Here is an 11,349-nt window from a genome sequence, read left to right on the forward strand (position 1 = left end):
CCCTCCCAAGGAGGCTAAACAGACGCTCCGTTCCCACCCAGGGAGTGGCTTGGCTGGCTGCTCCCAGGAACAGATCTCCTGGGAAGTGGACCGGGTGGCAGGTAGAAAGCTTTCCTGGCGCTTACTTTATTCCGTCTGCAAAACAGGGGCGCCCTCTTGATACCCAGCTCACGAGATAAGGGGGCGAAACGGGAGAGGAGGCGCGCACACAGTGGGCTCTCTTGTTCAGCATTAACCAAGCACCGAGAGAGTTTTCTGAAAGGCAGCAGGGCCCCAGCAGCACTCCTGGCCAGCGCCCCCCCCCCCCAGCTGGGAGCCCGAATCCCAGCAGCTCACCTTACTCATTAGCTGACCCGGGGCAAATCACTTAGCATCTTAATAACAGCTTCGGGGGCCCGGTGAGGTTGTACCGTGCTAAATGAGTTGGTACACAGGAGCCTTAACGCCGGGAGGGAAGCCTATTATCAGTGCGTGGCCTCCATTATCTGCGGGAAGGGGGCTCCCCTCCCCCCTTCCACCCCCTCCCACCCCCCTCCAGGACACACTTTGAAGCCTCTCTCTTAGATGTCCCCTCCTCCCTGACCTCGCCCCCCCCCACCCCAAGCTTGGCTATATAGCTCTTGACCCTCCCAGAACATTTACACCCGTCAGATTTTCCTCTTTTGCACCGTCCTACCTACGGCCCAGTTTCAGCCACGCCCCCCGGGCACCCCCCACACCCCCCCAACCCGAGTCCCCAAAACCTAAAAACTCAATCCACCTACTCCGCGGGTCGAGACTTTTCAATCCCCAACCAGGCCCCTTGCTCGCCTTCTCTTGGTTGGCGACCTCTCTGACCCTTGCGAGCAACACCCTCTTCTTAAACCACTTGGAGGCCCCGCTTTTTATTTATTTTATTTTATTTTATTTTATTTACTTATTTATTTATCTTTTTTACGAGACCTGCCCCGAACCCCTCTCCAACTTAAGTGTTTCAAACTTTGCACAAATTTCAAACCCGGCCACGCCCCCTCCGCCTGTCCAACCTCCGATCGCGCCCCCCCCCACTCGCGCTCCCCCCGCGCCCTCGCCCCCCCCGTTTCCACGCGACCCTGTCCCCCAGGGGTGAACTCTGACCCCGCCGGCCCCGCCCCCTTCCGAATGCCCGCTCCTCCACAGCGCGTGCCCGGACCCACCTCCGCCCCCCCCCACACAACCGCACGGTAACCATCAAACCCTCCCGTCCGCCCCCCGCGACCTAACTTACCGGCTTGGCCCCGCGATCGCTCGCGGCCTTAACTGCCGGGCCCAGAACTCCGCGCTCCCGCGCAACCGCCTTCAGCTGTCCCGCGCCGCCGCCGCCGCCGCCGCGGGCACTGCCGCCGCCATGTTGAATCCCCAACGAACATCCGGGGCCTCCCCTTACTCCTCGCCGCCCACCAGTCCCCATAGCAACGGGGAATGACCGAGCGGTGGGCGTGGCCTTGTTAGACGAGGGCGTGGCTCCTGGGGGTGGGGAGTCCCTGCAGTCCCGCTGATTGGTGCGGATTGTCCAATCGGAGGCCTCCGGGAGGAGGATGCCGAGAGGAGATTGGGAAATTTGGAAAAGGGGCGGGGCTGGGGGGGGAGGGCGGACTCTGACTCCCCGCCCTCTCGGGGGCTCTTAAAGGGGAAGTGAAGCGTTGGCGTTCGTGCCACAGGTTCCCACGGGCTCCCTGAGAAGCGAGATGGTGCGGGTTCAATAACGTAAAGGCCAGAAACAGCTCTTAAGCGCTTCCTTGTGCCGCTGTTGCCACGCGGCGAGTTTTGGTATAAACTGGGCACCACAGCCCTGTTGGCTTTAAATTCTCATTTTTTTACAGGTAAGGCCAAGAAGGATGCTAGTTGGTTTGTGAATTCTGGAAGCAGGTTACAAGTTTTGAATGAAGCACTGTCCTTACCTGGGAATCTGACACTACTTTAATCTTTTAATGTTTTTTTTTTTCTCCCCAAATCAGTCATGGGAGTGTGAGATGCCTCGGTGGGTTAAAAGGCTCTAGCTGCCAACGCCGAGTTTCGATCTCTTGGACCCGCAAGTTGGAAGGAGAAGACTGCCTCCCACAACGTGATCTCTGATCCCCACAAGAAAGACGTAGACATTAAATAAATAAATTAATTTAATTAATGTAGTTACTTTTTTAAAATGTTAATCAAAATGGAAAAACAAAACTCATAAACGAAAACACCTTAGCATCTATGGTTCTACTACGTCTTACTGAAGAAATAAAAATGCTTTCTCATCTTCAGGTTTTTGAGGGTTTTGTTTATTTATTTGGCTGGTGGTCGTTGAACAGGTGAGCAGTGCTAGGTAAGTCCCCAGCCCTAGGGAATTGCAGGCTTTTACCACCCAGCGCCCCGTTCCCGCGCCCCCCCCCCAAGTGCTTTACCGCTGAGCCCCTTGGGAGCCTGAGATTACAGGCTTGCCCCAAACCGGCCTGGCTCTCTCTGGTTCTTTTCACTCCGTTTTTCTTCTGTCTGGAAGATTCTCTTCTGTGTTCCCTCCCTGTATTCCCTCAGGTCTTCCTCAAACCTTACCTTCCCTGAGAGCCGAAGCCTCCCCTCTCACCTCGTGCTACCAAACCTGTCAGCTTCTTTTCCTTCCTTGCTCTGGTTTTCTGTTCGGCTGACTGGTTTGGGTTTCCCCGAGGCAGGGTCTCACTATGCAGCCCAGGCTGACCTTGAACTCTGGCTTTTGCCCCGGGCTGTGCCCCCCAGGGTTGTGATGTTATCGGTGTGTCAGTGCTCGGTACATGTTTGTGGGAGGGATGGGCGTTCTGTCAGTGTCTGCGGAAACCATGAAGGAAGAAGAGTTGCTGCTCAGGTGTTCTGTTACCCTTGCTCTCTCTCTCTCCCTTGCTCCCTCCATCTTATTTCCGGTTGAACCCAGGGCCTCCAATGCATTAACCGAGTGTTTTAGCACTAGGATTACAAGCTTATGTGAGGCGTATGTCACTATGTCTGGAAGAATACACCAAATAGTATATTTTTAAAAAACAAAAAACAAACAACAATAACAAAAAAAATGGGCTGGAGAGATGGCTCAGTGGTTAAGGGCGCCACCTGCTCTTCCAGAGGTCCTGAGTTCAATTCCCAGCAACCACATGGTGGCTCATGACCATCTGTAATGTGATCTGGCGCCCTCTTCTGGCCTGCAGGTGTACATGCAGGCAGAGCACTGTATATGTAATAATAAATAGCCGCGCCATGGTGGCGGACGCCTTTAATCCCAGCACTCGGGAGGCAGAGGCAGGCGGATCGCTGTGAGTTCGAGGCCAGCCTGGTCTACAAAGTGAGTCCAGGACAGCCAAGGATAACACAGAGAGAACTTGTCTCGAAAAATCAAAAATAAATAAATAAATAATAAATAAATAAATCTAAAAAAAAAAAGGATTTATGAAGGGGAGTGAAAGGAGGAGAAACACCCAGTTGGGATGTAATATGAAGAATAAATAAGTTTAAAAAACGTATTTATTCCCCAATCACTGTGTGTGTGTGTGTGTGTGTGTGTGTGTGTTGCCATGTGCATGCAGTGCCCTCTGAAAGAGCAGCAAGTGCTCTTAAGCATTGGGCCATTTCTCCAGAAAATACATTTAAAAACCAAACTATAGACACCATCGTGAGAAATCTTGATTGGTTCTTTATCAGCGAACTACACCCCCCACACACACACACACAGCTCCTGAAGAACTGTTTATGTGGTTGATTTTGTTTGTTTTGTTTTGTTTTGTTGGTTTTTCAAGACAGGGTCTCTCTGTGTAGCCCTGGCTGTCCTGGACTCACTTTGTAGACCAGGCTGGCCTCGAACTCACAGCGATCCGCCTGCCTCTGCTTCCCAAGTGCTGGGATTAAAGGCGTGCGCCACCACCACCCGGCTGTTTGTTTTAAGACAAAGTCTCACGTAGGCCAGGCTGCCTGGAACTCACGGCGTAGCCAAGGGTGACCTCGAACTACCGATCCCTCTGCTCCAACCTCCCCAGTGCTGGGAACACAAGTGTGGCCTCCGCGGCGACCGCCCTGTAGACGCTGAAGCTCTCGTTGCAACGGTGCTACAAAATCCCTAACTTTTTTTTTTAATGTTGTCGTTTCTTTCTAGTGTTTGGTTTTTGTTTTGTTTTGTCGGTTGGTTGGTGGGCTTTTATTTTGTTTTGTTTTGTTTTGTTTCCGGGACAGGGTCTCTCTGTGTAGCCCTGGCTGTCCTGGACTCGCTTTGTAGAACAGGCTGGCCTCGAACTCACAGCGATCCGCCTGCCCCTGCCTCCCGAGTGCTGGGATTAAAGGCGCGCCCCGTGCCTCGCTATTCCAGACGTCTATGCACGGAGAGTTTTATGCTGAAGTGGGATTATTGGTTCCTGGTTCACTCTGGAGAACGAGGTGGGGTGTGGGGGGAACAGATCATTCACTCACCTGCTGCCCCCACACGGTCGGGGACACACGTTGCAAGATCGTACAACATTTAAACAACAACAAAAGCGAACAAGCAAAAATCCTACAACTTCTCACACTTCAGCCTGCACTCAAAAGTATCCTCTCCTGTCACTCTTGCGGTTGTTTCCCCTCCTTCCTTACGTTTGTTTGTTTGTTTAACCTGCGCACGAGTGCGGAGCGAAGAGCTCGCGCTCCCCTTTCCACGGTGTGATTCCCGGGGTGGAATTCAGGTCACCCGGCTTTAGCGGCAAGGACCTTAAATCGCTGAACGATCGCCCCAAACCCTTTTAGGGGATTTTTTTTTTTTTTTTTTAAACCGAGGTCTGACTTTAAAGACCGCTCGCACTGGCTCAACACTGACAGAGCGAGCTATGCAGCCGGCCATGAAACATACACTCCGCCCCCTCCCTCTCCCCCCGCCCCCCTCCGCCCCTTTAAATTTTGCAGCAGGGCTCTTCCCAGGAAGATGTAAAAATTAACATCTGTCTCCACGCGGGGATGGTGCGAGCCAACAGCCAATGGGATGGCTCACGCAGTTTATTAGGGTTTATTTATGGGGCGGTGGAGAGTTACAAATGACTGCACCCTCTCTCTCTTCCCCAGCTCCCGCCGTTCTCCCTCCCCGCCCCACCCCCCACCCCTCCCATCCCACCGGCAACCCGTTCCCAAAATCAGGTTTATTTAGTCCCCAAATCCTACAAACCAGGGCTTAGATCGCCACCTAGTGTTAGAACAGCAAACTTCAGGCCCGGGTAACAGACATCCAGACTCTTGGAAAGTCTTGACTATTTATTTCTTGGTCCTTAAAGGAGAATGTGGAAGTCTCCCTCAATCACAGACATAGGGGAGGGGGGAAGGGGGGAAGTGGGAGGGAGGGAAGAATGGGAGGAAACAGGGGAAGGGCTAACAATCAAGATGTAATATGAATAAATTAATTTTTAAAATGGTAGAAAAAAAAAAAGAGAGAGAGAATGTTGCTGGTGCCTGCAAAGGCTGTTTGAGCCTGAGAAGGGCGGCCTGTCTTGTCGCAGTCTGACACGGAGAACTGCTAAATGGTGGCTTGAATACAGCTATCCTAGCTAAGATTTGGAGGGCTGGTATCACGGAAGTCCTCACAAGAATCCGTATCTCCATTCAAAAAATTTAAGGGACAGTGATGGGTAAGTCACTTCCCGCAAACCACACGGGCAGTCTGACTTCAGGATCTGGACTTCTGACTACTTTTTTTTTTCCTCCCAGAGAAAGTTAACATGAACAACAATTAAAAACATAAAATGAGCCAGCTGGTGGTGGCGCATGCCTTTAATCCCAGCACTTGGGAGGCAGAGGCAGATGGATTACTATTAGTTTGAGGCCAGCCTAGCCTACAAAGTGAGTCTAGGACAGCCACACAGAGAAACCCTGTCTTGAAAAGCAAAAAAAAGGCCGGGCGTGGTGGCGCACGCCTTTAATCCCAGCACTCGGGAGGCAGAGTTGGGCGGATCGCTGTGAGTTCGAGGCCAGCCTGGTCTACAAAGTGAGTCCAGAACAGCCAAGGCTACAAAGAGACCCTGACTCGAAAAACCAAAAAAAAAAAAAAAAAAGAAAAGAAAAGAAAAGCAAAAAAAAATATTATTTTTAATAATAAAATAAAAAATAAAAATAAAATGATGAGGGCTAGAAAGTTCTGTGCCATAAAACACTCCCATGTGGCTATTAAAAGAACATGTAGGGATGAAGTTACAACTTATCTGGAGGGCACTTGCCTGAACTTTCCCAGTGAGGGGCTGGGGTGTGGCTCAGTGGTAGAGCACCTGCCTAGATTCCCCCAGTGAGGGGCTGGGGTGTGGCTCAGTGGTAGAGCCCCTGCCTAGAATCCCCAGTGAAGGGCTGGGTGTGGCTCAGTGGTAGAGCCCCTGCCTAGAATCCCCCAGTGAGGGGCTGGGGGCGTGGCTCAGTGGTAGAGCCCCTGCCTAGAATCCCCCAATGAGGGGCTGGGGTGTGGCTCAGTGGTAGAGCCCCTGCCTAGAATCCCCCAGTGAGGGGCTGGGGGCGTGGCTCAGTGGTAGAGCCCCTGCCTAGAATCCCCCGGTGAGGGGCTGGGGTGTGGCTCAGTGGTAGAGCCCCTGCCTAGAATCCCCCGGTGAGGGGGGCTGACCTCTGGAAATGGACGGGTTGGAAGAAGGCATTTTCAAAAGGCCAGTAGTGCACAGCTCCATTCACAGTATTGTAAGAGAGCAACTGCCTTTAATCCCAGCACTTGGGAGGCAGAGGCAGGTGGATCGCTGTGAGTTTGAGGCCAGCCTGGCCTACAAAGCGAGTCCAGGACAGCCAGGGCTACACAGAGAAACCCTGTCTCAAAAAAACCACAAAAGAAGAAGAAGAAGAAGAAGAAGAAGAAGAGAAAAGAAAAGAAGGAAAAAAAAAAGAAAAAGAAAAAGACAGGCAACTCTAACCCATAGTGACAAAATTAGATCAGTTGATGCCAGAGGCTGACGGGGCTGCGTGGAGGAAGAGGAGTATTTGCTGCCGGGAAATCTGGGTGATAGAAATGTTCCCTCTCAATTGGGGACATGGACCACCGGCTAGGATCCCAGCACCCAGGAAGTGCAGGTAGGGGGGGTCAGAAGTTCAAAGCCACCCTCAGCTACATAGTGAACCTGAGGCTAGCCTGGGCTACATGAGAAGCGAAAACACTGACCTTGCTGTAGACAGCCTCCGCCTAGAACACAGCGATCCTCCTGCCTCCACCTCGTGAGCGCTGGGATTCCGGTCACCAGTTACCACGCCCTGTTTCTTTTTTCTTTTCTTTCTTTCTTTCTTTTTTTTTTTTCTGTTTAATACTCACTTATCGTTAGGATGGGAATCACCCCTCCATCCGTTCACGCCAGCCGGTCAGGTTGCCGTGCTGGCTATCAGACCGACCCTTGGGGTGTGATGGGCAGGTGATCCAGTCCCAGCGACCATGGCGTCCCCTCATCTCACTATGCCACAGCCTCACAGGAAAGGAAGGCCGAGAGAGGAGAGGGATTGTGACCTCTAGACTGTCAGACACTGATGTATAATGGATGATGTTCTGTCAGCTGCAGCTTAGTGATTTATTTATTTATTTTGGTTTTTTGAGACAGGGTCTCTCTGTGTAGCCTTGGCTCTCCTGGGCTCGCTTTGTAGACCAGGCTGGCCTCGAACTCACAGCGATCCGCCTGCCTCTGCCTCTCGAGTGCTGGGATTAAAGGCGTGCGCCGCCACTGCCCGGCTCTCTCCTGCAGCTTAGTGATTTTTTTAAAAAAAATTATTTATTATTATGTATACAGATCCCTGCCTGCATGTACACCTGCAGGCCAGAAGAGGGCGCCAGATCTCACTATAGATGGCTGTGAGCCACCATGTGGTTGCTGGGAATTAAACTCAGGACCTCGGAAGGAGCAGGCAATGAGTGCTCTTAACCGCTGAGCCATCTCTCCAGCCCCCAGCTTAGTGATTTTTGAGGGGAGGAAATGCCCAAGTCGTTTCTGGGCAAGAGTGGCCTGCCTGCGGCTGGAGAGGCGGCTTGGTGGTTGCGAGCGAGTGTACACTGCTCTTGCAGAGGGCTCCACTTTGTTTCCCAGCACTGAAGTCTAGCGGCTCGCAGCGCCCTGTGACTCCTGCTCCGGGGAAGCTTCCGGCACCTGCGCACGCACTCTGCGTTCACTCACACTGACAAACACACATAAAGACAAATACAAATGCAGTGGGGATGGGGGGGGCGGGGGGGGGTGAAGAAGAGGCCAGCCTGGTCTACGAAGTGAGTCTAGGACAGCCAAGGCTGTGCAGAGAGACCCTGTCTCAAAAACAAAACAGGGGGTGCTGGAGAGATGGCTCAGTGGTTAAGAGCGCCACCTGCTCTTCCAGAGGTCCTGAGTTCAATTCCCAGCAACCACATGGTGGCTCACAACCATCTAATGTAATCTGATACCCTCTTCTGCAGATAAAGCACTCATATGCAATAAATAAAATAAATAAATCTTAAAAAAACAAAAACAAAACAAAACAGGGTCTCTTTGCGTAGACTAGTCTGTCCTAGACTCTGTAGGCCAGGCGGGCTTCGAGCTCACAGAGACCCACCTTCCTCTGCCTCCTGAGTGCTGGGATTATAGGCATGCGCGGCCACCCCAGCTTAATGAACATCTTGACAAAGAAATTAGGTACACACAAAAGAAAATCCTATTCACCATAGCCTTAAGAAAGGGGGGGAAATACCCAGGAATAAATGTGTGAGAAGTATTTACGAGCCAGGCGTGGTGGCGCACACCTTTAAGCCCAGCACTCAGGGAGGCAGAGGCAGGTGGACCGCTGTGAGTTCGAGGTCAGCCTGGTCTACAAAGGGAGTCCAGGATGGCCAAGGCTACACAGAGAAACCCTGTATCAAAACCAAAAAAAATAATAATAATAATAATTAAAAAATAAAAATAAAATTAAAAAAGTAATCTCCAGAATCAATGCAACCCCCAAAAGAGTTCCCATGACATTCTTCACAGAGGTAAAGAAAAAAAAAAAAGATAATCTAGAACTGGAGAGATGGTTCAGTGGTTAAGAGCACTGGCTGCTCTTCCACAAGACCTGGGTTCGATTCCCAGAACCCACTTGGCAGCTCACAACTGTAACTCCAGTTCCAGGGAATCTGCATGTATGTAGTGCACACATACACACTTTTTAAAATTTTTTATATTTTGGTTTTTTGAGACAGGGTTTCTCTATGTTAGCCTTTCCTGTCCTGGACTCACTCTGTTGGTGAGATCAGGTTGGCCTCAAACTCACAGCGATCCTCTTGCCTCTGACTCCCGAATGCTGGGATTAAAGGCGTGCACCACCACCGCCTGGTCACACATACACACTTATACACAGAAGAGAAAAGCAAATCTCTTTAAAGAGGCTCCCAAACCACCAGACGATGAAACAACAACAACAACAAACAAACAAACAAAAAAACCCAAATGGACTATCACATGAGATTTTAATCATAAAAGAGAGCTGGGTGTGGGAACCATTTTTATCTTTCCCTTTTTTTCTCCGTGTTATCATTCCCCAAGATAAAGATAATTTTTAAAAGTGGCAAGAAAGCATAATAGAGATGACAGTGCGGCCACATTCATTTCAGCGGTCAGGGAAAAACAGGTCACAAACTCTCCGGGGACTTGTGGTAACATTTTCTGTGCTCAGCGATTCCTTCCAAAAACCTCAAGAGTCTCCCCGCACAGGGCACATGGTTGATGTGGCGGTGGCCGTACATGTGCAGGTCTCCCCGGGCTATGGCTCCCGTGGCTGGAGCAGAGACTTCAATGTTCCGGACAAGGCCCTCCCGTGATGTCTGGGGCTGAGCAAGGAAGTGTCCTCTCCTGTTCCCGTCTTCAGACACTCAGAGGTGTCCACTGGGTGCCTGACGAAAGGCTGGTGACCTGGGCTAAGGACGCCACAGAATCCAGGGGATCCTTGTGGCCCTGGAGTTCAAGTTTGTTTTGGTTTTTCAAGACAGGGTTTCCCTATGTAGCCCTGGCTGTCCTGGACTCCCTTTGTAGACCAGGCCGGCCTTGAACTCACAGCGATCCGCCTGCCTCTGCCTCCCGAGTGCGGGGATTAAAGGCGTGCGCCACCAACACCACCACCACCGTCTGACTGGAGTTCAAGTTTTAAAGCCGACAAAGAACAGATTTAAAAAAAAAAAAAACGTGTCTACGTGGTAGGTGTGTCCTGAGATGGGCATGGTGGCACGTGGCACGTGGCCTGTTATCTCAGCTTAATTGGGGCCATCTTGGGCTACAATAATGAGACCCTGTATCAGCAGATTGAAATAATAATAAAATAAATAAATAAATAAAAAGGCAGCTAAGGGGCCTGGAGAGAGGGCTCAATAGTTAAGAGCACTGGCTGCTCTTGCAGTGGTCTCAGGTTTGGTTTTTTGCACTCACACGGTGGCTCACGTCAGGGGCGTGGGCACCCGTTATGTACATAGTGCCCAGACATACATGTAGGAAAAACACTCTTACACATAAAAGAAAAATAAATACTTATATATATTTTTTGTTTTGTTTTGTTTTGTTTTTGAGACAGGGTTTCCCTGTGTAGCCTTGGCTGTCCTGGACTCACTTTGTAGACCAGGCTGGCCTCGAACTCACAGCGATCCACCTGCCTCTGCCTCCCGAGTGCCGGGATTAAAGGTGTGCGCCGCCACCGCGCCCGGCATGACTAAAATCTTAACAACATGAAGGGCAGGCTGGAGTAATGGCGCCTGCCTGTAATGCCCGTTCAGGGGAGGTTGGAACCAGATCATTAGATCAAAGCCAGCCTATGGGGAGGGTCGGGCATGTTTCGCTTCTCATGACAAAAAAAAAAAAAGTAAATTGGGAGTGTTTGTCAGTGACTGGATATGGATAGGATTCGGAGTTGAGAGGAAGAAAAGGAAGCAAGGCAGGAGAAAAGGAGGGAGGGGAGGAGTGACGCAGGCAGAGAGAAGGGGGGAGGGGGAGGGGGAGGGGGAGGAGGAGAGGGGGAGGGGGAGAGGGAGAGGACAGGAGGAGGGCGGGAGGGAAAAAAAAGCACAGGTTGGTGATGAGCTTTTAACTCCAGGCAAGGCTGCTGCTTTCCACGGGCTTCTCCTTTACATATGGATACAGAAACAGGTTCACAGTGGACCGTCCGTGACTTGCAGTTTTCACACAGGAAGTGGCAAAGCCGGGCTTGGGCGCCGCGCCTCCCTTCGAGTTGCCCGGCTGCAGGGCCTTTTGCCTTCTGCGGACAGGCACGTCCACAGCCTGCACGGCGGCGGCGGCGGCATTTTGTGGCAACCTCAGCAGTCTCCTTCGCAACACGCCCTCACGGGTCAGCATTCTCTCTCCTTGTGCATCATTTGGACCGGGCAACCTGGTTTGTCCGCCTGATTCATCACTGTCA

At 51.4% G+C, this 11,349-nt stretch overlaps 2 long non-coding RNA genes across 2 annotated transcripts in view; one reads left to right on the top strand and one right to left on the bottom strand.

The window, feature by feature from the left end:
- LOC311591182 overlaps window positions 1–11,349 on the bottom strand; it is a 129,139-nt gene that overhangs the window by 38,463 nt on the left and 79,327 nt on the right. The gene's annotated exons all lie outside the window — the stretch shown is intronic.
- On the top strand, window positions 1,631–2,260 carry LOC311590965. The gene is made up of 2 exons (XR_014777000.1): window positions 1,631–1,841; window positions 1,977–2,260. It is a non-coding gene; the product is annotated as an uncharacterized lncRNA (long non-coding RNA).

The sequence above is a fragment of the Acomys minous genome, assembly GCF_964271855.1.
Source record: "Acomys minous genome assembly, chromosome: 20".
NCBI lineage: Eukaryota > Metazoa > Chordata > Mammalia > Rodentia > Muridae > Acomys > Acomys minous.